Genomic DNA, 25476 nt, shown 5'->3' with positions numbered 1-25476 from the left:
CTGAGGATGTCGATATTTTCAATAGGTATGGGGGTAAGGGGAGTCATTTCTGTAATTTTGGGAACAATAAAAAAATCAAGTTCTCTAGAGAATGTTTTTTCCTTATTGGCAATTCAAGCCCTCAATTTATAATTTAAAGTAATATTAGTTCCATTTAATTCTGAAATCGAAGCGAAAACCTTTGTTTTTTTAATCCCTAATTGTTTTGCAAAATGAGCAAACACGCAGTAAATCTGTGAGCAGCTGTCAAGAAGAGCCTTTCCTTTGATGAATGTCCCTTTTGAAGATTTCATCATAACAATCGCAGATTGCAAGATAACACATTTATTGGTAGTTAATAAACAATTAGAAAGACTCGTTGCCTTCCCATTAGGCGCCGGAGGAATATCCTTCCCGCCAGTTGTCTTCTGCTTTATCGTCTGCGGATGTTTATTTGAAACAGAATCCGAATTCGATGACTCATCCTTATGAAGCAATGTATGATGTTTTGAATGGCAAATATTGCAAAAATGATTCGATCGTTCCCAAATAGTTCAGACATAAGTTATTTCGTTTTACTAGCGTAAATCTTTCACCAAAATTACGTTACTGTGTTGAGCTTATAAGTTTGCACTGGTGCATCAACACTGTCCTTCCATAAAATTCTGAGCAAGTCTCTTTGTGGAGGATGGACTAGAATCTGTCGATATATTTTTTGTACATCTGCTGTGAAGGCGTATCTGTGTTTTCTAAATCTAACCATTATAGAAAATAATTCCTGCTGTGGAATTCTTCCCTTCAACAAAATATCGTTTAATGACAATCCCGATGTCGCGGCAGTTGAGGCGTTAAAAACCACTGTTAAACGTGTACTAGTTTTGTCTGGTATGTAAACCCCATGGTGAGGCAGGTAGTACGAATCATTTATGGATTCAGATCCCTCAGCTAGTTCCATATGCTTTAAATCCTTGTATTCTTGCATGAATTCTGAGTACAATCGTTGTAAATTCGAGTCCTGACCCAATCGTTGCCAAACCTGATTAAATCTTTTCTCTGCTAAATATTTAGACTCGCCCAACAATTCAGAGTCCTTCATGGGCATGCATACGACGTACTGACCTTCAGAGGTTCGATAACGAGTTTCATTAAAATATTTTTCGCAATATTTCTCTTCAGAATTAAGTGCTGAATCCGGAAAATTAATATTTTCTACCTCTCAGAATTTTTGCAATGTTTCTTCAGTTTTTTTCATTTTGTGTAAGCAGACCACTGTATTGTGATTCAAGTGGTGGATTATGCGAAATACCAGTAACTACGAATCCCAAAACCGTTTCCTGGAACAATAAGTCTTTTGTTGCGCTGCGAACTTGACCCGAATTTAATAAGTCAAAGAAACATTCTGCACCCAATAATAAATCAATTTCCTCAGGCGTGTTAAATCTGTAATCAGCTAAGGAAATATTCCTGAGGATGTCGATATTTTCAATAGGTATGGGGGTAAGGGGAGTCATTTCTGTAATTTTGGGAACAATAAAAAAATCAAGTTCTCTAGAGAATGTTTTTTCCTTATTGGCAATTCAAGCCCTCAATTTATAATTTAAAGTAATATTAGTTCCATTTAATTCTGAAATCGAAGCGAAAACCTTTGTTTTTTTAATCCCTAATTGTTTTGCAAAATGAGCAAACACGCAGTAAATCTGTGAGCAGCTGTCAAGAAGAGCCTTTCCTTTGATGAATGTCCCTTTTGAAGATTTCATCATAACAATCGCAGATTGCAAGATAACACATTTATTGGTAGTTAATAAACAATTAGAAAGACTCGTTGCCTTCCCATTAGGCGCCGGAGGAATATCCTTCCCGCCAGTTGTCTTCTGCTTTATCGTCTGCGGATGTTTATTTGAAACAGAATCCGAATTCGATGACTCATCCTTATGAAGCAATGTATGATGTTTTGAATGGCAAATATTGCAAAAATGATTCGATCGTTCCCAAATAGTTCAGACATAAGTTATTTCGTTTTACTAGCGTAAATCTTTCACCAAAATTCATGTCAAGGAATTTACTACATTTAAAAAGAGAATGTGGCGAATTACATATAACGCAGTTTCTTTCCGAATTATTTGAATGAACAAGAAGGTTTTTTGGTTTTATTTCATTCGTTTGTTTTGATTTTATTGTGGTTTTTTTTTTTGGATACTTTCCAAAGTTTGACTTCTTTTTTCTAAGAATGTCATCAAGTTATCGAAATTAGAAACATCTGAAGCGTTTACAGATAATTCGAATTGTTTTCGAGTTTCCTTGTCTATTTTGTCTAAAATGACCGTAGTAATTAAAATATCAGAGAATTTGTTTCGTCTAGACGCCTTAATTCTTTCGATGATTCATGAATAATTTTTTCGAATTCTAAGATAGCTTTAACGTGAATATTAATAATTCTCTTGTTTTCGAAGCGATTTTCTAAAGCCCCAAATAATGATTCAAAAGTATCTTCCTGAGTTTGCAACAATTTTGCTTCTTCCTTAAGAGCGGCATGCAGATAATGTAGATTTTGTGCATCTGTTAATTGAGTATTCGAGGTAACAATATTATTAAATTCAATTTTAAACATGCTCCATTCTTCATACTTTCCGCTGAATTGCGGAAGTGGGATTTCAGGTAACTTTATTTTACAACTACTCTTTATGATATCAACCTTATTAATACTACCAACATTATCAATTAACATTTGATTGAAACTTACCTCTAGATCGTCGATTCTTGCTTCTGAATCTAATAATTCCTCTTCTAATTCAGAAGTATCATCCTTTTCGGCACAGCAATATAATATTCTGATCGAAGTTTATCCAATGCAACAGACATCTTTTCCAAGGCCTTGCGCTTGGCATCTATTTTGATTTTAGTCCATGTGTAAGGATCTTAAGTTTTACTAACGTTTATTTTATTTTAAATCTTTACTATCCCTTCTTATTTTCTACTTCCGGCCAGAATTATAAGCGTTAAGGTTTTTATGCAAAGTTTGTCTGGCGAACGCCAAGTATTTAAGTGGTGGCCTTTTGCCAAGCGAGAGAGAGGAAGCAGTGAGTCAACGCAGGCCGCTTACCTCAGAAGTTACTTAGTTGCTGTTTGCCTTCCAGGCCAGAGGTTTTAATCCTCTTGATAAATTTTAACGTATTGTAGTGTTCTCAGTTATCTGTACTACATACGCCTTCCTGTTAATATAAGGCCAATCTTCCACGTTTATTAGTTTAAAGTTAAATTAGAGCTTAGTTTTATTTTTATACTTTTACGTTAGACCCCAAGTGGCGGGTCAGTGTATTCCGAAGTACGGAAGTTATTGTATATAGAGAAAAATAAAGGGTTTTGTATACCCTTCATGTGTATCCTGTCTACTTACCACAATTAGTGAACATAGCTTTAGTAAGCTCTCTGTTCCGAGTCAGGTCCTTGTATGTTCCCGAAGAAGGTAAGAAGGAACATTGACCCTGATACATGTGCTGGAACTATCCGCTATTACAGTCTCTATTCTAGTTAATTGGGCTTTTTAGTGAGCCCTTCTTTCGATTTAAAGCAACTATAGTGGCCATTTTATACTTATACGAACTTAGTTAACAAAACCAAAACAAACTCCGGCTCGACGGACCATAAATTTTGTTTGGAATAAAATGCGATGCGTTACGAGAGATAATGGCGCTGGTTCCAAAATAAAACTAACTGAGTAGGCCACACAGATATTTAATTATTTACATAATGTACAAGGTTACAAGTTAGGTGCTCCATTAGCACAGACAAAGTGGAACGGGCGAACGCACCATAGGTCCGCTGCGTACATTCTTCAACAACCAACTCAACTAAATTTGGCTCCTCTCATCAGGGCGCTGATCCTAGAGGGCGCTATATTAAACCGAACACTTGGTGTGCGTAATCAGTTGAGTATATTGTTGCGTGTCTCTTGATTGATGTGACCAAGATATTTTGCTGTACATTTATTTACATTTTATATACAAGCCTTATGCCACCTGGTAAGTATACAAGGCTTTATGCCCCCTGGCATGTTTACAAGCCTTATGCCTTCCTGGCATGTAAATTATACACGTATTCTGCCACCTGGCAGACACAATGTATTATATCATTAGCAGTAAAACGCCCGACATCTAGGCGTGTCCGCTCCCTTAACGTTCTATTAACGCGACTAAAACTCTTTGTGCGGTGCAGCCTCTGGGTACAAATCCCCTCAAACACCGAGGAGGCCAAAACACTTGGAAAAAGAGGGAGACCACTTAGTGATGTAGAAATAATTAAAGAATGTATTGTTGAAGCAGTAGATATGTTAGATCCAGAATAAGTTGATAAATATGAACAATTTCCTCTTTCAAGAAGAACTATAACAGATCGGCAGCGCGAATTAGCTGTAAATGTAACAGAGCAACTTCGTGCAATTATACAAAATGAAGATGTTTATTTTTCAATTGCTTTACATGAAAGCATGGATAAAACTGATTCAGTGCAAGTTTTATATTGTTACGAAATGTACAGGCGCGGTAAGATGGCTTCCCCGCAAAGCAGTTTTAGGGTTGCCATAAAATGGCTAAGGAGGGCAGTGTTGCCGCATTTGGCGAGAAATCGCCCATTTGGCTACAAAATCGGCGATGTTCTATGGACGGTTGGAGAACCTTCTGGAACGAATTCTTACCGGTTTAGCCCAGAATGTTCCGAATACAAGCCGAAAGCTAGTATATAAACTCTGCTGGTCCGCAGTCAGTTAGTGTGTGTGCCTCGCATAGAGTGCGAGAGAGTATTATTGAGAGTGTGTCTAGCGAGTCAGTCCGTGCGGAGTCGATCGAGTTCACAGCCGGGCAGCGAGTGCCGAGTGGGTCGTCGAGTGCACCGAAGGAGTCTGTTAGTGTATCGCGGTTAATGCATCGTCGAGAGAGCGTGTTGAGCTACGAGAACGACTGAACCGAAGAGTCGGGAGCTGTACTCGTGTGTTGTCGAGTGCATCGCGAGTTGTAGCGTGGAGAGTCTCAAGAATAGAGTTCCGAGAACGACCAAGTAGAGTCGGGAGCTGTACTCCGGAAAGCAGAGTCGGGTGCTTTGCAGGAAGCTATCTCCACTGTTATTGCCTGACAGTGTGAAGGCTGTGTCGCTGATCATGTCAGCGTGTTTATAATAGCTTATCGACGACTGTGAAACGTGTTTTGGAACTGTCCTGACAATACTGGCAAATAAAGTGTGTTTCGATACTTCATCTGTTGGTATGCATATGGTGAAGGACTGTCGCCAATAGCGCGATAAACCGTATGAACTGGAAACACTGCAAAAGAGTTAATTGTGTAACACACTTATTCTTCACACTTGCTTTTTCTACTCCTTCAGGAAAGGACAGTGATATGACACTCTCTATTATATAACTCCCTTTTTCAATGTATATATTGGAATACTAACGAATCTTAATCTATTTTCATGTATTAATAAAGAATGTGTTTTGTGATCTTGCAATTTCCGTCTACACCTATTTTGGATTACAAGTTAATTAGGTATGATCTCGCTTGAAACTGCGCTGGATACAAGGTAAGAAGAATCATTTTGCTGTTTATTTTTTTATTAATTTGTTCTGCAATTACGAGGCTATAAAATGTTTTACAACATCATCAAGTGTCGTCGTTATTCACTACAAATCTACGAACCCCGTACGAACGTGCATAAAAGAAAAAACGCAACAATTTGTGTCAGAAGTGGGATTTGCGAGTGAATGCCAGTGACAAGACCAATGGAAGATCTATTATTACAGCTCATGACTGCCTTTGCTGAATTCCAAGAAAAGATGGAAGCCGGACAGGAGAAGTTGACAGACGGATATGCCGAGATAAAAGCCGGATATGATGAGATAAAAGCTCGATGTAAAGAGATTAAAGCTGGATATAAAGAGATGACAGCTGAGATCAAAGCCGGATTAGAAGAGAAGAAAGGCCGACGAGAAGAGATAAATGGCGGCCAAGAAAAGGTGCGAGAGCAACTCCAACAGGTGAAAGTGGAGCTTACAGAAGAAACTGGAGCCATAAAAGACAATGTGGATATGAGAGAAGTGGCTTCTGAAGAACCAAAGGGTGAAGAAATGAAGGAAGTAGCTAATGAACTGTCTGAGAAAGATCAAGAAATGAAGGATGAAACATCTAACGGGATTAAAGAAACAGAACGGAAACATGAAGAAATAAAAGAAGGGCAAGAAGTTCCTGATACTTAGGTGCTTGAAGTAGAGATGGAAGAACGCGAAAATGCGACAGTAAAGTTGGTAGAAATTGATGGTGAAGTTATGAAGTCGCAGTTAGCGAGTGTTGAACCATCTGAAAGTTCATGTGATGCTGAGATTGAAGAAGCTGATGTACAGCTAAAGCATTGTGCTCCAGTATTGCAAGAAAATTCACCCACCTCACAAACTATGTGTGTGTCTCATAGTGCAGGTTTTGCAGACAAGGACTTGATTTTGATTTTAGACCAGGATACTTGCGATTGTAAAGTATCGAGTTCCATTCATGACTCTGATGCAGAATTTGGAGCTGGTTCTCAGGTAACGGAGGAAAATGTGCATGCACCAGCTGCTGAAAATACCGAGGTGAACTGTACACATGATGCGAACAAACTTCAGAGTGGCGAACAAATTGTTTCAGATCTTTCTGTGGACGAAAAGTCTCAAAGAACTGAATTTTCATACTGTGATATGCAAAACAGAAATGCATCTGAGAACACCAGTGGAAAAGTATTTGACCCGGGTATATTTTACACAGATAGACTGCAATTCATTCTGAACTTTAATGTATATATAATTTAAAATTGTTATGTAGCTAATTTGTGTATATAATTTTTATATAGTGTAAATATTTACATCTTTAATTATATTATTTGTTTGTTTTAGAACCTTTTGTTTGTATCGAATTATGCTTCTGACCAAGGGTTGTACTACTCGGGACGTGCAGTCCTTGGGAGGGGGCAGTGTTACGAAATGTACAGGAGCGGTGAGATGGCTTCCCCGCAAAGCAGTTTTAGGGTTGCTATAAATGGCAAAGGAGGGCAGGGTTGCCACATTTGGTAAGAAATCGCCCATTTGGCGACACAATCGGCGATATTCCATGGACGGTTGGAGAACCTTCTGGAACGAATTCTTACAGGTTTAGCCCAAAATGTTCCGAACACGAGCCGAAAGCTGTATAAACCCTGCTGGTCCAAAGTCAATTAGTGTGTGCCTCGCATAGAGTGCGAGAGTAGTATTCAGAGTATGTCTAGTGAGTCAGCCCGTGCGGAGTCGATCGAGTTGACTGCCGAGCAGCGAGTGCCGAGTGGGTCGTCGAGTGCACCGAATGTGTCTGTTAGTGTATCGCGGTTAGTGCATCGTCAAGGATGCGTGCTGAGCTCCGGGAACGACTGAACCGAAGAGTCAAGAGCTGTGCTCGTGTGTTGTCGAGTGCATCGCGAGTTGTAGCGTGGAGAGTCTCGAGAATACGTGGAGTTCCGAGAACGACCAAGCAAAGTCTGGAGCTGTACTCCGGACAGCAGAGTCGGGCGCTTTGCAGGAAGCTGTCTCCACCGTTATTGTCTGACATTGTGTAGGCTGTGTCGCTGATCGTGTCAGCGTGTTTCTAGTAGTTCATCGACGACTGTGAAACGTGTTTTGGAGCTGTCCTGACAATACTGGCCAATAAAGTGTGTTTCAATACTTCATCAAGTGTCGTCGTTATTCTCTCCAAATCTACGAACCCCGTACGAACGTGCAGAAAAGAAAAAAAACGCAACAATATTTTATTCGTGCTGTAACTAAAGACTTTCAGTGCTGCGAAGAACTTCTTGTGCTGTATACACTAACTGGAAAAACTCGCGAAGATGGCATATTCGAAAACTTCAGAGAAATGTGCCATCGATTACAATTAAATGTCAGTAATATAGTAATATAGTCAGTGTCTGCACCTATGACGCACCTTCCATGAGAGGTGAAAAAGAAGGATTTGTTGCTTTATTAAAAAAGGGAAAACTGAAAATTTTTTTGTCATTTCACTGCATTTTACATCAGCAAAATATTTGGACAAAAACAGCCATTTTGCAGGACACTCTGGATAGAATTATTTCGATTGTCAACTATATTCTCGAAAATGCAATGCGTTCAATAAGACATGTTTTGATAAAAGTTTTAATTGCACGACGACAAATTTTAAACTTTCGTCGAAAACAGGGAAAACTATGTGATCTATTAGGTGAAGCATTTTACAGAAACATTGCATCTTTGATTAATATTATGACGAAACAAAACAATTTAAATATTTGCCTGCAAGGCAAAACGAATCATATATATTAAATGTGGAGAAAGATCCAAGCGTTTCGAAAAAAATTAACATTTTTAAATACATTGCTCTTGCTTGGATGTATTTGCAGGACACTTCCCGGAGCTAGCAAAAATGTTGAATGAGTAAAAATGTAAAATAAAACATTCCATGAATATGTAGATGTCTTGGATATTTTAATGGAAGAATATACTGAAAGATTTTCGGATTTTGACGAGCACACTTCTGCTATCACACTGGTATTTGAAACACATTCAGTAGATATATCCAAAGCTCCAAAGAACTACAAATGGAGTTACTTGAGTAGCAGGGAGATAGAGAAGCTCGATCTATATATTGAATTACTCTCAGGCAGGAAACAAACACAAATATCCCCTTAAATTAAATTTTCCATCGGATTTTAACATTATTTTACATATTGTTGTTAGGTTGGTATAGCTCGACCGCCTCATCCGCGATCATGAGCGCAAACACGAATGCGCCATTCGGACCGAATTATTCTCAAAATAGGGTGTAAGGATGGGGACGTTCTTTCCCTCCAGCATAGCTCTTTCCGGAGAAGAGAAGACCTTTCACGTCGCAGCAAGTAATACCGCCCGTTTTGGACAAGTCTATGTATTTTGGCAGAGTGCCAACCAGGGTTGCACTTGAGACGGTCGAACTATAATCGAAAAATACTTCTACTTTATTATTTTTATTTAAAATAGTATTTAAATTTATGAGATTTGTAAGGATTATCTTAATTTTATTAAGTTAAATTTTGAGTTAAACTTCTTTCCTGTCAAATTCTTAACTTCAACTTACTACTTCCGGCCAGAACATAGTTTTAGAATCACTTCTAATACATAATGAGTAACATAATGTTCTGAATACATAATGAGGAGGAGCGGTATTTATCCGCGAAGTTCTACTTGCTGAGTTAGAGAGAATCCGAAACTAATCAGAGTTTTTGATTAGCGCGCGTCCGCCTTTTTGGCTACTCTCTCTCAAAGCTGTTATTACGCTCGGCAGTACAGGCCCTTACAGCTTCGCAGGCATCTCGTGTTTAAAGGGCCAACTACGTGAAAACTTTGATAGCTTTGGCTATATCTCTTTAGTTAAGCTTAGTTTGGTTTAGTTCTTAATATCTTAAGTTCAAAACCCGAGCGTTCGGCTTTATTGTAAATCTCCAAAACGGAGTTTTGTTAACTCTTATCTGAATAATGAAGGGTTATTTACCCTTCAATCTTGTTGTTTCTTGTCACACGAACTCAAGCGATTATTTGCTTATCCGTTCTTAAGATTCTTCACATTCAAAGGTAATTTCTGATTACACAAGTGAGAATCCCTATAGGTTTGTTAAGAAATTATTGAAGATTAATGTTATAACAAGTTATTAATCTCATATGAATACAAAAACATTTTATAGTATAAATTTTTATTTTAATAAATGACTTAATGTTGTTTGCATTATTTCTATATAATGCAATAAAGTCATAAAAATATAAAAATAATAATTTAGCAAAAGTCGCATTTATAGGTATACCAACTTATGCAGCCTCCTATATCACTGCTTAGTTTAAATGTGGTCTCTCATGCTAAAAAGGTTCCCCACCTCTGGTATAGATAAACATATATTTTAATTATTTATTAATTATTTAAACAGATATTTTAATTGTATAGATAGTACCATAGTCTTAGTTTATTATTTTTATTATATACACTACGAAGACAACGCGCTATGGCCATAGTAAGCGGATAGCCTGTCGTAATGAACGATTTTAGGAATTTGATCACTTAAGGATCCAAACTACGACGTCATTTTTCTCGCTTAGGACTGTGTAAGGACTGTCCCAAGATGACTGTAGTTTAGGAAAAAAAACTTTCCGTCGAATTGCATTTAATACCTGCACCCTGTCACTTTCGTTGAATCGAGTTGTAGCTTTTGCGTCGCATCAAGGTCTTCAACTTCTCCGTCGCCAAACTGAAACTCACAACTGCGAAATTTTGCATCACTTCATATCACGCCTCAAGATCTAGAATGTACTCCTCAGGCGATGAATACGCATCCGGACGGCGACCAAACAACAGATTACAAGGCAGACGAAGGTCTTGATCAAAGAGCATGTGAGTAGCCGATAGTCTCGTGTACAGCACTGCAATAGGCCAGAAAGTACAGAGGCAACTTCTGATCACAGTCCTCTTGATTTCTGAGAAACATTCGTTAGAAAAGGTTCAAAAAAACATCTCCACCTCGCCGTCTGACTTCGGATGTAAAGATGTTGTTTGGGCTTTGTCTATGCCGAGTAGTTTACAGAGTTCTTTGATTACAGCGGAAATAAAATTGTAACTGAGAAGGCATTTCAAACGTGGAAATCCAATGGTGTATCATTATCTCTGCTACCGTAACAGCCTCTTGATCAGGGATAGTTATACTTCAAGCCACTTTGTGAAGTAAACAATAACAACGAGGGTGTATCTCTTCCCATCAACAATTCGTCCCAGAGGTAACATGATGCTAAAGACAATGCGTTTACAAGGCACTCCTTCATTGTAATGAAGCTTTCCTCGGTTGCGAGCCTTCGGCCTTTTCCGGACATGCATATGCATCGCACGACTGGAAACAATTTTTTACGTCAACCCCTGTATTACTCCAGAAGCGCTCTCAAACTCTATGCAAAATCTTCATTATTCCGAAGAGCTCCTAATTACTTCTTTAAAGACATACTTGATCCGGATCTTCGAAGTATCTATCAGCTACTATCGGAATGCCTTTACTTTCATATTTTTCGACTCGAACATCCGACTCGAACTTCCGGTATATGATGTTGTTTCAAATACTGAGTGATTCTCAGAGAGCGCAGTATCGTTTTCTCGTAAGATCGAAATGTTATGCCAGGTTTCCTACTTGAAGATCATTAGGACAATTATGAGTATAATGTCGCTGTCTTCCAACTGATCTTTCCTGACTTTTGTCACTCGGTCTGGATCAACCGATTTTGAAGTTGACGTTATAGCCTGACGTGCGACCGGATTACCCATCGCATATTTCGCTTCGAACCTGGAACAATATCCGCAGTTTTTTGGGCGGAATATTCTAGACAGGGCGTTCGAGCTTCCGCATAACGATCCTTTCCGATGACGGATAGTGATGTTATATTCCTGGAGGATCTGTATCCATTTGGCTATTTGGCCTCCGCGATTCTTGAAATTTAATAGCCAGGTCTACGATATATGATCCGTGCAGAGCAGGAATCTTCTGCTATTCAAATGTCTTTATCGTGAATAATGTTTTAAAATGCATATTTAGCATAATTCACCTTTTATTGTCCAGTCTGTTAAACTGACAGTCTGCTAAACTACCACTACCAAGATATGTACATATCCTAGTTTAACGAGGCCTCAGTTTCCTAATCGCTTGGTTAATAGTTTAAGATAATAAAAACTACCCCATCTTACCTTAGAATGATTCATTTTCATAAGGTCGTCTTAGAAAACGTGATGCTACATTTCTAAAAACGTGAAATGTGCTTTATATATGAAATATGCATTGAATTATATAAAATATAATTAATTTTTCTGAACAGTTTAATGTATTCTTTAAGTAAATCTTTGAGCATTGTAGTGTATGTTCTGTATGTAATATAGATTATCCAGCATTCTTATAGTTTGTAAATGTAGTATTATGTGAAATTTATGGCTGTTAAGCTTCGAATATGGCAATTAAAAATAGTTTTGTGCAGTAAAAAATGCTAAGTAATATGAGTATAAAATGTCATTGATTCATTATATGAGTATAAAATTGTAATAGTCTGCGTATGAAAAATATGAATATCTATTTCCAAAAATAGTACCAGAAATGTATCAAATCATGTGTTACATCTGGTTGGTCAAAACTGGAAGTCTTTTACACAATATGAGTATAATATCCACTGAAATATCTGTTGAAGTCGTCTAAAATTTAATTCGAAGGTGAAAATTGTTGCATGCATGATTAAAAAATATTAAAATTTGGTTTGAAACTGAACCACTGAGTGACATATATAGATCTGGTCGTGATTGTTTCAAGGCCTTTTAGTAGAAGATATCCTATTTTTTAAGTAAAATCATTTTCTTTTTCCGATGAAAGTAAGTCTAAAGCTAAATCTATGGAAAAGGGAAATATTCCGGCTTTCGTCTGTTAGGAGAAATGGGCATGCCTTCATATGAAAAAAATGGGAGTTTCATTGGATTTTTCTCTTTCATATATAAGAGTAGATTTAGAAAATGAAGAAAATTCCTAAAAACATTTTTCATTACCTTACTCTTACTTCTTAAGGGTATATAAGTTATCACAGGAATACTCTTTTTAACCGTATATTGCTTATAGGAAATAATTTGTTACTCAAGTTTTATACTAATCCTTTACAAGATTTCACATTTCATGGAAATATGCATAAAGTTTTACTATTCCTAATGAGTGGGACTTTCTCAGTGAGTATGTGGGTTTTGGATATTTAATTGCATTTCCCCCAATAATGTTTGTAACTAATCTAATACTATGTAGCATAAATACGTTTATCGTTTGAAAATCCTAATGGAAAGTTAATTAAAATTAGTTGAATCAGTATTAAATTATCTAAAACGCTGATTGTACTACACAGTGATTCCTGGTCTTTATGTGTATAGTGACAAGACTAGATAAAGTGAACTTCAGGTTTTATCCACTGATAGTAAATCTGAAGCCGATAAGAATCTGTTAAGACTCATTTTTAGGTAAATAAGTTGATTTCTATAGCACATTTTCTAATATTATGAAGGTTAAAATGTATAAAACAAGCTAAAAATGTTACATCAAAAATTAAGGTTACCTGTATAATCAGAAAATACATGAAATACAGAATATGTTGAAGATCACTAATGTTAAAAAGAGCGAAAAAGGTTAAAAATTATATCTAACATTGAATAATATAATAAATAGAAATGGAAATCTGAATAATTATTCTCTTAAAATATAACAAGTTAAGAATATTGGTTAAGTCATGAAAATAATTCTGGGTAGAATAAATTTAATACTAGAAATGAGTAATGCAGTTAAGATTACGGAAAGTAAATCTGGTATTATGAACAGAAGATTTAAAAAATAAAGTCAAATTCTGAGTATACAGGAAATTATAAGGGTTAAAATAAATGGAAACATAAAAAATTTACATCTAAAATTAAGGTCTTCTGAATCAATCATTAAATTCGAGACTAAGCTCTGTTAATGGTACCTAGGAAATAACCATCATATACATAGTAAAATAGTTGAAATATGAAGAAAAATACAAAGGCTAAAAATCGATTAACAAAAACCTCCGGAAAATCAGTCAAAGATAATCTCTTATCAAAGTTTGACGTCATCTTATCTACTAAATGAAGAATTAGTAAACACTCCTTATCTGATGCTAAAAGTCTACCGTGTAGGGGGGAAAAAATCAGGTTTTTAGGCGGGTTCTATGCAAAAACTTAGTTTTCAGGGGATGCTATGTTAAAAGTATAGCATCTCCTGTCCTGGAACTCTACATATATGAATAACGGGAACCGCAGAAAAACTAAAATATGCATCATGTGGCATAATTTAAAAATCTCACAAAAAGAGACTTGATTATACTATAATGTAAATAAATTTGCTTATACATTAGAAATAATTTGCATACTATTTTCTTAAAATTTATTTTTATTTTACTCAATTTAAATTTAATTTGTTTTGAAATTTTGAATTTGGACTACAGTGAATAAGGACCTCTTTACGGTTTCTATACGGCAGCTCGCATTTGGCAGTTCTATATTTTATTTTATGTGAATCTTTGTTCCGTCTTCCTTAAAAATTCGTTTAATGCGATATGCACATACCCCTCTACATTATTGAAGGTTTTATTTGAGTACTTTGCAGAATTCCAATTTCTTTTATTGAAATTGTATACAACTTAGTGTCTAGTATAGTGGAGCAACAATGAGTGGAATGCGCGTGTGAACACACTAAAAATATAATTCAAATACTTTTGCATTCATATTTGAAAAATTATTGCACAAGAACGAAAATTATTAAAGGTAAAAAAAAGGAGAATTGGACAAGAAAAGGAGCTTAAAGGCAGAGCATTTCACATTGAAACCTTTATTTAAAACTTGGCTACGTTATTTTGCCGATCATTCGATGAAAAATACGATGAAATCACAATTTTTGCAAGTACTTAAGAACCGCAAATACTTAAGAACCGAAACTAGATAATTATATCACTTTAAAAGCCAAATAGAGTTTGCGATTAGAAAGAAAGATTTCAAATAAACTGAGAAGGATTTCATAGTTTTTTAATTAATTTTACTGATTATAAACAAAAATAAATCATTCTTTTTGCTGCTATTCTGCACTCACAGAAGTATGTTTCTACGCTATAAAAATTTAAATTTAATAATACGCTATAAATTTAATAAATAATACTTATATTAAATTTAATAATACGCTATAAAAACAAATTTCCTACTTTGAACAGAAAATATTTAATCAGCTAGGTAAACAAGTAGTATTTATTATGAATTCGAGTTTTTATCTGTTTATAATTGTATAACTGACAGCTGATTTTAAAAAGAGTAAAGCGAATTAGGAAAATGATGCTATAATCTTCAGAATAACAAAAATAGCTTTCAAGAAAATTTTGTTGTGTTTTAAAAAATAAAACTGCAGATTTTTGTCTACTCTCAATGTGTATACAATTTTAGAGAAAGAATAAAAAAAATGGAAGATGGACAGGATATAATTATCGTTCAAATGTATGTTGAGTAATTTCGTTTAAAATACGATTAAACGGAGAAAACGAAAGTAGTCTGCTCTATAGAAGTTAGTCTTGTTAATTAATATGCTAAATTTGGTAAACGGTCGCCAAATGTAAGCCATTGGACTTTAGAAAAAGTTTTTTAAGGTCCGAATACTGCGTGCATGCAATGTTGATCTTGGATAAATGGGAAGTGTTTATCTACTTGCGACTCGCTTCGTTTTCCCTTCTGTGTATTGTAAGGGGGAAGAAATTGTTTCCCTTTTGGCTAATCCATGGAAGTCCTTTCTTACCTCCATGGGCTAATCCAAGGTCCAAGGTCTTTCTACGGACCTTGGGACTAATCATCCATCAGCTGAAGTGACGCCAAATCCGTCAAATGAAGGTTGCCTTTTTGCCTAATTTTGAATTTTACATTTGCATGTTCTCTTCCAGTGACTGTTCGTGTGATCCCTCACCTTCTGCCTCCGATGTTAATTTAGAAACACTACAAGTGTTTGAAAATCCTTTAACTTCATATAACTGGGATAGCGATAACTCGAGGAAACCCAACCGCAATTGAGCGGCCGAGCGGTAAAGTCGCTGAACACTGGTAGTTCGGTCCGAGGTTCGAATCCCGTGAATGTGTTAGCTGCATGAGCGTTTTCGTGGCTTTACCCATGTGTAACACGTATACGAGCCAATTTTCCCTAGGAAGTCCTTCAAGAAGGCATCCAGGCAGATACATGGAGGTAGGAGTAAAGAGGAGAGGCCCTTTCCATTTCCTACTTTGAAGCACTGGTGATCCCTTCGTGGAGACTAAAATGTTCAATGACCTGCCATTAAGATCAATGGTTTTGGACATGATCAGATGTAAAAATTTTGTAATTACGTCGTACATATACGTATAGATGTATATATTGCTTTTTTCTACAATATTTCAGAGCCCTAAGCATGTGAAAAGAATGTATTTTTAAATATCATTTCATTCTGAACGGAATTAAATGCTATACATTTTCCAGAACAGTTTAATTTGAATGAAATATTTTCACAAGTTTTCGTTAATTACATTAGAAAAGTTTTAAGGTAATTCGATTTTATTCGGTTAAGAATTACAAAAATTAAGATCAAAGCTTATTGTATTATTAATATTAAAATTGTCACCCAGACGGTATAGTGGTTAGGAGAGCCAAGTATAGTAACGAAGGGCCCGGGTTCAAATCCCGGAGAAGACATGGATGTTTGTAAATGTATACTGTCGGTGCGGCATGGCGGCACTCCAAATATGCGGCAAGCCGAAAGTTCTCTTGTGTGGATTGGTGGGAGAGGACATTTAAACACCCGGATCCTCGCCAGAGCACTCTCCCTCAAAATTGGGGGTGGAAAATAGAAGTCCAATCTCTCTTCGGAGTACGCTCTGGCAACCATTGTGCCCTGTAATATGACCACAACAACAATAATATTAAAATTACGCATTATTTCTTTTCTATTTACAGAGATTCTTCCTAAAATACTTTCTTAAATATGAGACGAATTTTTACATTCTGATGCATTTTTTAAATCGAAAATCTGAGTCAATTTATAATTAATACTCTGTTCGGTTCATTTCAAATCAGAATACCTTTTTTGGACAGAACATTTCATAGAATTTGCTTTACAGTACCTTTTAACAGATTGCTTTCCAGTATGAACAATTCGCATCTTGCTTAAATAGTTTTATAAACGTATTTGTCAACAGAATTTCAATTGATTTTTACAATTAAATGTCAAGAATATTATATATTTAGATAATATTTATAATCATTATAAATTTATATATATTTAATAACTAGATTTTTCACAGTAACTTTCCCAGATAAATGTATTTGGAAATGATGAATAAATCCATCATTTCCAAATACATTTATAAATAATTTAATACATATTTATGTAATTTGTTAAAGGTAGATAGATACATGCTTTTTTGCAAGCATATGCATAAATGCCCATATGTGTTTATTATTTTTCATTTTTAGTGTGTGAAAATCTTTAATTTCTGTTCATTCACTATCTTTTTCGAGTAAAGTAATTTACAATAATTTAGCACATACCAGAATTTTTTACATAAGAAATATGTATAAATATAATTTGAATGAAAATTACACGCATTACTTTTAATACCCACTCAAAGTCAGTTTTCCTTCGAAATTCTTCCACGACTGCATCTCTCCCTTTAGGCAGACAGCCCTTGCGTGCTTTACTCTATTTAATAAAAACTTAACCTGACCTATATGCCTAATTTTTAATATTTTAACAAGCATAATTTTATATTTACATCTAGCCATCAAGTTTCAAACTTTTAACTTAGAAAACTTTTAGAATACATTCATTATCAAATTCAAATTTTCTAGCAAATATATTTTGGAAGAGCATTCAATACCTATTTTAGCGATTTCATCCAGTTTAATAGTTATCTGTTAATATAATAAATAACAACTATCCAATTCAGATTTAAACATTTACCTCACTGTCATCACATTGCAATCTTGATTGCCTCACTCTGCATAATATTGCTTCATTTTTTAAAACAGTTAAAACCCTATTGATCTAAATTCAAAAATACCTGAAATTTTCATGCTGCGAGGTAATCCAGATGGTAACAAATATGCAAAGTATATTGATATACTGATTAATAACATTGATGATGCTTTTTTCATGTCTTGAAACTCTTTCAAAAATAGCAGACCACTACTCAAGTATATGTATTGAATAACAGAGATTTTTCATTCATAATTTTGTACAAAATTTAGTCATCAATTAAATATGTTGCTAAATGAAATTTTAAAAAAGAGAGACAGAATTTTTTTTTCATTTTTTAGTTAACCCCGAAGTGATTATTTTTCAGTTATATAAAAATAAAATGATAATATGTGGATGACAAAACATGTATTTTATTTGAAATATTTTGATGTTTGGAACATAAAACAAAAGCAGCAAATACTCTGTCAAGGGTATTGAAACACAAGGTACTTAAAATCACTGTTGCAAGTTATGGAAAAATAAACAAGGTGCGATTTTTTGCGTAAATATCACTAAACTATACAAATTTCTATTATTTGTCATACAATGAATGTTTCTTTTATGCGGAAGTGTCCCGCTTTTCGATCTGTATGGAACTCTCGTGTGTGGAAATACTATGAAAGCGCTGTCAAGGGTGTAAACAAAAAACATCCTATTTTGAGACCAAAGCCTAAAGTGCTTCATTCGTAAAGCGGAGTTGGCCTCTCCTTTTATTCTTACCCCATGGAGGTAAGAAAGGACTACCTACTATGGGGCAAATAGCCCTCAAGGCTTTGCCGTAACTGTATAAACCAAACTAAAATCTAATTAAAGTGCTGAGCAAAGTGCCCGCCCATTTATGCGTTTCTAGTTACACTTTGTATTAAAATATTTAACTTCTATTGCTATTTTGGAAGAATTTTTTTTTTTTTCTATTTAATATTATCATTCGGTTAATTTTATCCAAATAGCCGTGTTCAAACGAGATCACATTAAGCAATAACTACCGTATACTTTAACAACAGTTATATCGTATTATAAATATTACGAAATCGTTCAAACAACCAACTGTTTAAAAGAAAAGAAAATCGTGAAAAGAATCAGCCATCTACTTTTTGGGGTCGAGTGAAGCGAGAGTTCTGATTGGTTAGCGAATCAACCATTCTTTGCAAAGAAAAAAAATCTCTCTCTGTTAAAACGAGCGACAAAGAAAAATCGGGAATTTCCCTTGAAAAGTTTCTTCGTATGAGCAGACAGGTAAAATTTTGTTCCCTTTGAAAAAATTATTTCTGTTGTCATTTTCAATCTTATGAGCGCAATGTAAAAAGCTTTAATTAAACCATCGTTAAAATGTATGTGTGCATAATTTTGGATACTTGCTTACAAAATTATACTTTTTCATTAAAACGCACAAATGTTAAATGCAAAAATATTTTTTAACGCAGACAGAATGCAGTATTATGCATATCAGCGCGGCTCTTAATTTTTTGCAGTCGAAAATTGGCACGTATTTGTAAAAATTATGTTCGGAAAATTTTACTTTATTATTATTTAAGTCGCATTTTATTTTATTTATTTTTATTGTTTTTAGCTTGAAAATTCTCACTGATGCCTACGTCATTTAGATAAATAATAATTATAAAAGCAATTAAAAAAAATCTGAAAGCTTTCAGATTTTATATTACGCCCAAAGGGGCGCTTTTTAACGTTTTATGTGTTACCTTTTTATTTATAAAATATCATGTTTTTCTCATCTAAACCATAAAATGCAATATCACAAAATATTTAAAAGAGCATGTCTCATATACAATCTTGTGAAAATTACATTCAAATAAAAATACATAATAATATTAACATTACAGTATCTAATTAGATAGCTTCGTTAAACTTCTCTGTTATTTGAATCGTGCCCATTCTTTCTGTTGTCACTACTACTCCTCAAGCCTCCAGTCATAAATAATTAAAGATGTATGAGCAGCAGACTCTGCAAAATCGTGGACTGAGTGTCAGTTCCTGTTCACTGTGTCGCAATGTGTCAGTTCTCGTATTAGACTAGTATAAAGTTCGACGGTTAGATGACAAAAGTTCGGCCTGACCTTCGCAGGAGTTTGCGAGGGTTTGGCTTTAGTAGTAAAACGAAAACAATCGCTACGTGGACGAATCCACTTTAAAATTTAGGGGAACTCGTTCACCGAACGCATTGAGGAAGGGGAAAATGACGAGAATATTTTTAAACATTTCAAAAAGAGTTAGGGGGGAAATACGGTATTTTTTATATATGTCTGATGTAGGTTTATATATATTTGGTGCAGATAATATATATTTGATAAGGAAATACTGTATTTTTCATATGGATTTGCTTAGTGTTCTAATTTCAAGATATGTTGTAACTATACTCAGCTTAAAATTGTGTTGAAATTCTGTCTGCAACCTGCTGAGGAAAAAATTATAATGCTGATGAAATACATGCATTGCGTATTTTACAGGTATGTATAAGAGTATATATTAAATAACTCAAAATTAAATTATTATTTTTCGATAATGATGAAAACAAAATTAAAAAAAATCTGTTTTGAATACCACATAACTCCCTTATACGGCATATTATATTACACACATTTGTTACTGCACTTTATTTAAACTTATTTCCTCGAAATATTTTAACTTAATTAACCGATTAAGGTAAGCTTGAAATGACATCAAACTGCAAATTTTGAAATTAATATCTCGGTCAATTTTTGTCGTATCCGGAAGTCAAACCTCGTATAATTTTATTTTTCATGATGAGTATCAAATTTTCAGAACCAGATTTAAATTTGATAAAGCCCTAAGCTATTTGAGATATGGGGTCCTTTATTGAGTATTGTCTGAGATACGCCCTTTATTGAGACATATCTGAGATATGCCCTTTATTGAGATATGTCTTTAATGAGATATAACTGTTATACTATATTTCAATTTTTTGGGGGTCCTTAAGCTATAGCTTGAGTAGCTTATACGTAAATTCTGCACTGAAAACTTTCTCAAATAAAAGTTCACGAACCGCGAAAACGCATTAAAAAAATTCGCTATTTTTCAAAAATTATTATTATTTTTTTTAATTTGACATTGCCAAAACATGAGTATTTTCGTCATTTGAAACATTTCTGTGATTGAAAGTATATATCTTCGAACAATAACTGCTAAAATAAAGGCCGGGTAAGGACTTTTTTAACAGGGTAAGAGGCGGGTATATATATATATATATATATATATATATACATGTATGCACACTTTTGGTACTGACGACTGCAATAAAAAAGGGAGGTGCACAACTAGATGTTACAACAGTCCCATACACAAAATTTCAACGTTCTATGCCTTATACGCTCTATGGCGTATAGCTCTATTTCGACGTTCTATGGTTTTGTGGTTTTTGAGTTATGCGAGATGCATACACACACAATTACGTAAGTGCATATGCACAGACGTTACGAGAAAAATCTCTTTTCAATCTATTTTAAAGCACGCAAAAATATGGTCCAAATGGATTCGGGAACAGTAAAAATGAATATTTCCGTTGAAATATGATGCTCGAAATTTTTCGCGATAACACTTCGGAGAAGGAAATAAAAGTTAAAATCGATAAACCTGTATGGTTACTTAAATATAACTTTTTAAAACGTTAATTAATTGTAAATATAATTTCAAAATTTGAAAAATTCCCTTGTGGAAAGGTTGCTTGCTCTATTTGAGGAATAGTTAACGAATATGCTTCCGCATTTCGCCTAGTAAATTATCTCTTCAAAATTTTAAAATTCCCTCCTTTACGTATGAAACGTTGGCCAAAATTCTGTTAAAAACTGATTAATCGTGTTTTAAGTATGGGTTAGATTTTTGAAAGTGCTTTCACTTTCTGTTCAGCAATTAATATTTCAAAATTTGAAAAATTGTTTGCTTATGTTTCACTTGAATATTGTTTCGCATTCTGATTATTGTTTCTGAATTCAGAACAATATTAATATTGTTTCACATTCTAATAAATTTTCATTTAAGAATTTAAGTCTTTTGCTTATGTTTCACTTACACATGAAATGTTATCAGATTATTCTTTTCCTAATCTAGCAAAATATTTCTTCTAATCAAACACGTATAACAGAATATTAGTTTTAAAACTCAAATAAATATTTAGGTTTACCTGCAGAAAAGACATCCAAAGTTCTCTCATTTATCAATGAAATATCGTTTTTTTTTTTTTTTTTTTTTTTTTTTTTCAATTTTACGGTACGATCAGTTATTGCGAATTCTTTCACATTCGATCAAGAAAAATATCGTTCTAAAATTGAATGAATTTTTTCCAGTTTTATAGTGGGATCAATTATTGCGAATTCTTTCACATTCGAGCTAGAAAAATATCCTTTCTTGTTTTTATTTTACTGCGAGATCAGTTATTGAGAATTTTTCACATTGAACCTAACAAAATATCGTTTCAAAATTTAAATAATTTTCTTGTTTTTATTTTACGGGGGAATCAATTGTTGAGAATTCTTTCACATTAGATCTAAAAAAGTACAATTTTACAGAAAATTAAATAATGTGTTTGTTTATGCTTCACGTATGGAACAGATACTGAGAATTATTTCTAATTCGATGTAATAAAATATCACTTTGAGCCATTCTCCTGCTTTTAAAACTTGAATGATTCTGTGGTTCATTTCAGAGTTAATTGGATCAGTTATTAAAAATTGTCATCATTTCATCTAATGAAACATTGTTCTCCAAAATTTATATTATTTCCTTGTTTATTTGCTCGTGAAATTGATACCAAAAGTTCTTTTATATTTGATCTAATGAAAAATCGTTTCAAAATTAACTGTTTTGCTGATGTTTTAACTATGAAACAGATGCTGAAAATGTTTACCCACTCAGCCTGATAAATTATTGTTTTTCACAATTTGAGTGGATCTGACGTTTAAGTTTCAAAATTTGAATGATTCTTTTGTTTATGTTTATGGATCAGTGAAGGTAAATTCTTTCACAACGCTTCAAAATTTGTATAATGCTTTTATTTATGCTCATGGATCAGAGGATCGGAATTATTTCATTTAATAAAAATGTCATTTCAAAAATTGAATGATTTTTTTTATGTTTATGTTAATGGATCAAAAAATGAAAATTCTTTCATATTTAGTCTAAAAAGAAATATGATATCAATATCAAATTACACTAAATGAAACAGGTAGTAACTGTATAAATAAAGCTACTAAAACTAAATAAAATAGCTTAAGTATCTTTATAAAAAAATAGTTTAAGTATCATTGTACTTTCTGAAAGCACTTAAAAAAGTCGAATTTTCTTAACCTCTTAGTTTTTAATACGTAATTTGGAACTCTATTAGAATACGTAAGTGCGATTTATCTGAATGAAATGAAAGTACAGAGAAATTAATTTTATGCAATTTTGAATAATCAATAATTACTATTTTTATATTTATGGAAAAGCTTCGGTGATAAAAGTCACAACTTACGTGATAACATGTTAATTGTATAGTAATACAATGCGCATATAGGATAATACAATACAATACGCATTAGTACAAAGCTAATACTAACCTATTAGCTTTGTACTAATATTAGTATTTTCACATGACTGTTTTGAAAGTTAAGAATCGTATATATTAAAGTAAAATAGAACAAAGTATTCTTCAAAATGTTTACTATTGACTTGAGCACATTTTTATTAGAAAATAGGAAATTCTTAGGACACGAATAGCTTACTTAAAAAATTAATAGCTGCTGTATTAACTAAAGTGTTTCGATATCACATTTGTCAAACTTATTCGCAAATTAATAACTATTCCAACATTTGTACGCCATCATTGAAGCAATTATTTATTATTATTAATATTTAGTAGGAATAGAAATTCAGTAAGATTATTAAAATGACGATAAGAATAGTATATTAATCACCTGTCAAGTTAAATATCCATGAAAAACACAATCGTAGTGGATATTTAGAAATTAAACTTGCAACTTTAGAATGAATTACCGTTGTAATTTCTGGCACAATAAACATAACCATGTTAGCTTACTTATTTTCAAACCTGTAAATCTGCACGTAAACAATTACTTTGAGTCGGGACTTTCCCTACTTGAAGAATGACGTAATACCCTGCGCAATAAACACAGTGGCGACGTATCTCTGAAGGGAATTTCCCTTATTTCTTAGAACTGCTGTTTGAAGACAATCGCCAAAACAGAAAAAGAAAGCGGCAAGTTTAAAGACAGGTTTTCTTTCTTTTTTGAACCATTTTATTTCTATTTAAAAATCTTCTCTCATATTATACTTTTAATATTTTATAAATTTAAAATTAGTCTAGGACAGATGTTCTAAACCAATGGTACGCGTATCACTGGCGGTACGCGAGAGAAAATTAGGTGGTACGTAAAGAAGCAAGGTATTTTTAACTATTAAATTCAAAAATTAAAACCCCAACATCCTGATTGAGTTTTTTCTCTAACACTCGTAAATTTATGCGATTAGAACTTTGTTTCAAGAGTGGTGGTGGCAGTAGTAGTACTTTGTAGTGGTGGTGCTAAAGGTTTTCAGCTTTTGTTTAGATAGTACGAATTAGTCAAAAGGTTGAGAACCGCTAGTCTAGGAGTTAATTAAAATTACGATTTGAATTTATGAAAATCGTCCATCAATGTAGAAGCAATAGAACATGTTATTCAAGTTCAGAGGTACTTTTAGCTCTATCCAGCCCTTTCACCACAAATACACGATCATTGCCCTTCAATCGAAAAATAGGGTGTACTCCAACTGCGCTAATGAAAATCTCCCCCCCCCGGGTCGAGCTATAGTGCAACTGCGCCAATCAAAATTTCTTCCCCCTGCTGCCTACAGGGTTACAACTTAATTTTTGAAGCCAATTGTAGCCAAGAGGAAAATAAAAATAAATAAATAGAATTACATGTCACAAGAACAAGTAAAAAATATCTAACAAACAGGCTAATTACTTGAATAAGTAATAAATGCGAGAGCTAACAAAGAAAATAAAAGGTATTGGTAAACATACATATCAGCATTACAAACATCTTTCATTTATTATAATAATATCTTAAATTAAATAATTATAAAGCATACAAATTATATTTTTAATAAATTACATCAATAATAGTCAAGATGTCTGAACTAGACTGGAAAATGTAATAGAGTTCACTAGCGTGCAAAACATTATTCCATATCAAAGTGTGTTAAAGTGTGCTAAAAATATTTTTTGTTAATTAAAGTAATCATGTAAATGTTTGCAGAAAATAAATTTAGTTAAATTAAAAAAAAGCTTAGCATGAAATCTATTATAACAACATTACTATGCATTTGGAACACTGACGTATAAATTGTAAATAAATTTAAATTATTATGCTAAGAAGTTTTTTCTAAAATTTATCTAGAAGAAAGGAATTAGATAAACAATACTGCAAATTAATATAATCAATCAGGCCTCTCAATAAAAAAAAGTTTATTTTTTTAACCAAAAATTAAAAATTGGGATGCAAAAGTTTGAGTAATATACTTGGAAATATCTGAACATGTAATTAATTAGAAACGTATAATTAAATTAATAACAAGCTAATTAACAGTCACATTAAGCTTAATTTCATTCAATCTAAAACAAGCAATCGATCAGGAGCTCCGCATAACTGAAGTTTTAATGCTATTTTACGTAGATTTGCGTATAAAATAAAAGTTGCACTTGTGAAACAAGAGAATAATGTATTGATAGTCAACAGGAATTAAAATACAGTGGTTAAAAATGTAACTACTTGTCAAAAGGTATGCAAAGTTGCCATGGCTTGAGAAATTGAATGATTATAGAAAATTCATAAAGCGCTACAGTGTGA

General features: G+C 33.7%; 2 protein-coding genes across 4 annotated transcripts in view; one reads left to right on the top strand and one right to left on the bottom strand.

The window, feature by feature from the left end:
- The window catches only part of LOC118195881 (protein sel-1 homolog 1-like), a 141351-nt gene extending 117669 nt beyond the window's left edge, over positions 1 to 23682 (bottom strand). Inside the window, exon 1 of the mRNA XM_085819979.1 lies at positions 23542 to 23682. The gene's annotated coding sequence lies outside the window, so the exon portion shown is untranslated. The remainder of the gene's footprint in view (positions 1 to 23541) is intronic.
- LOC118186040 (uncharacterized) overlaps positions 18715 to 25476 on the top strand; it is a 72229-nt gene continuing 65467 nt past the window's right edge. Inside the window, exon 1 of one of the 3 annotated variants that reach the window (XM_085819998.1) lies at positions 18715 to 18850. The gene's annotated coding sequence lies outside the window, so the exon portion shown is untranslated. Of the gene's footprint in view, positions 18851 to 23708; positions 23860 to 25476 lie in introns of those variants that run through there. The other 2 variants (XM_085820005.1, XM_085820000.1) reach the window with 2 other exon arrangements.

Source organism: Stegodyphus dumicola, chromosome 1 (assembly GCF_044657685.1).
Source record: "Stegodyphus dumicola isolate Sdum_Otavi_A_Nest chromosome 1, ASM4465768v1".
In the NCBI taxonomy this organism is placed as follows: domain Eukaryota; kingdom Metazoa; phylum Arthropoda; class Arachnida; order Araneae; family Eresidae; genus Stegodyphus; species Stegodyphus dumicola.
The sequence above is the reverse complement of the archived record's forward strand: the minus strand, read 5'-3'. Positions and strand labels throughout refer to the sequence as shown.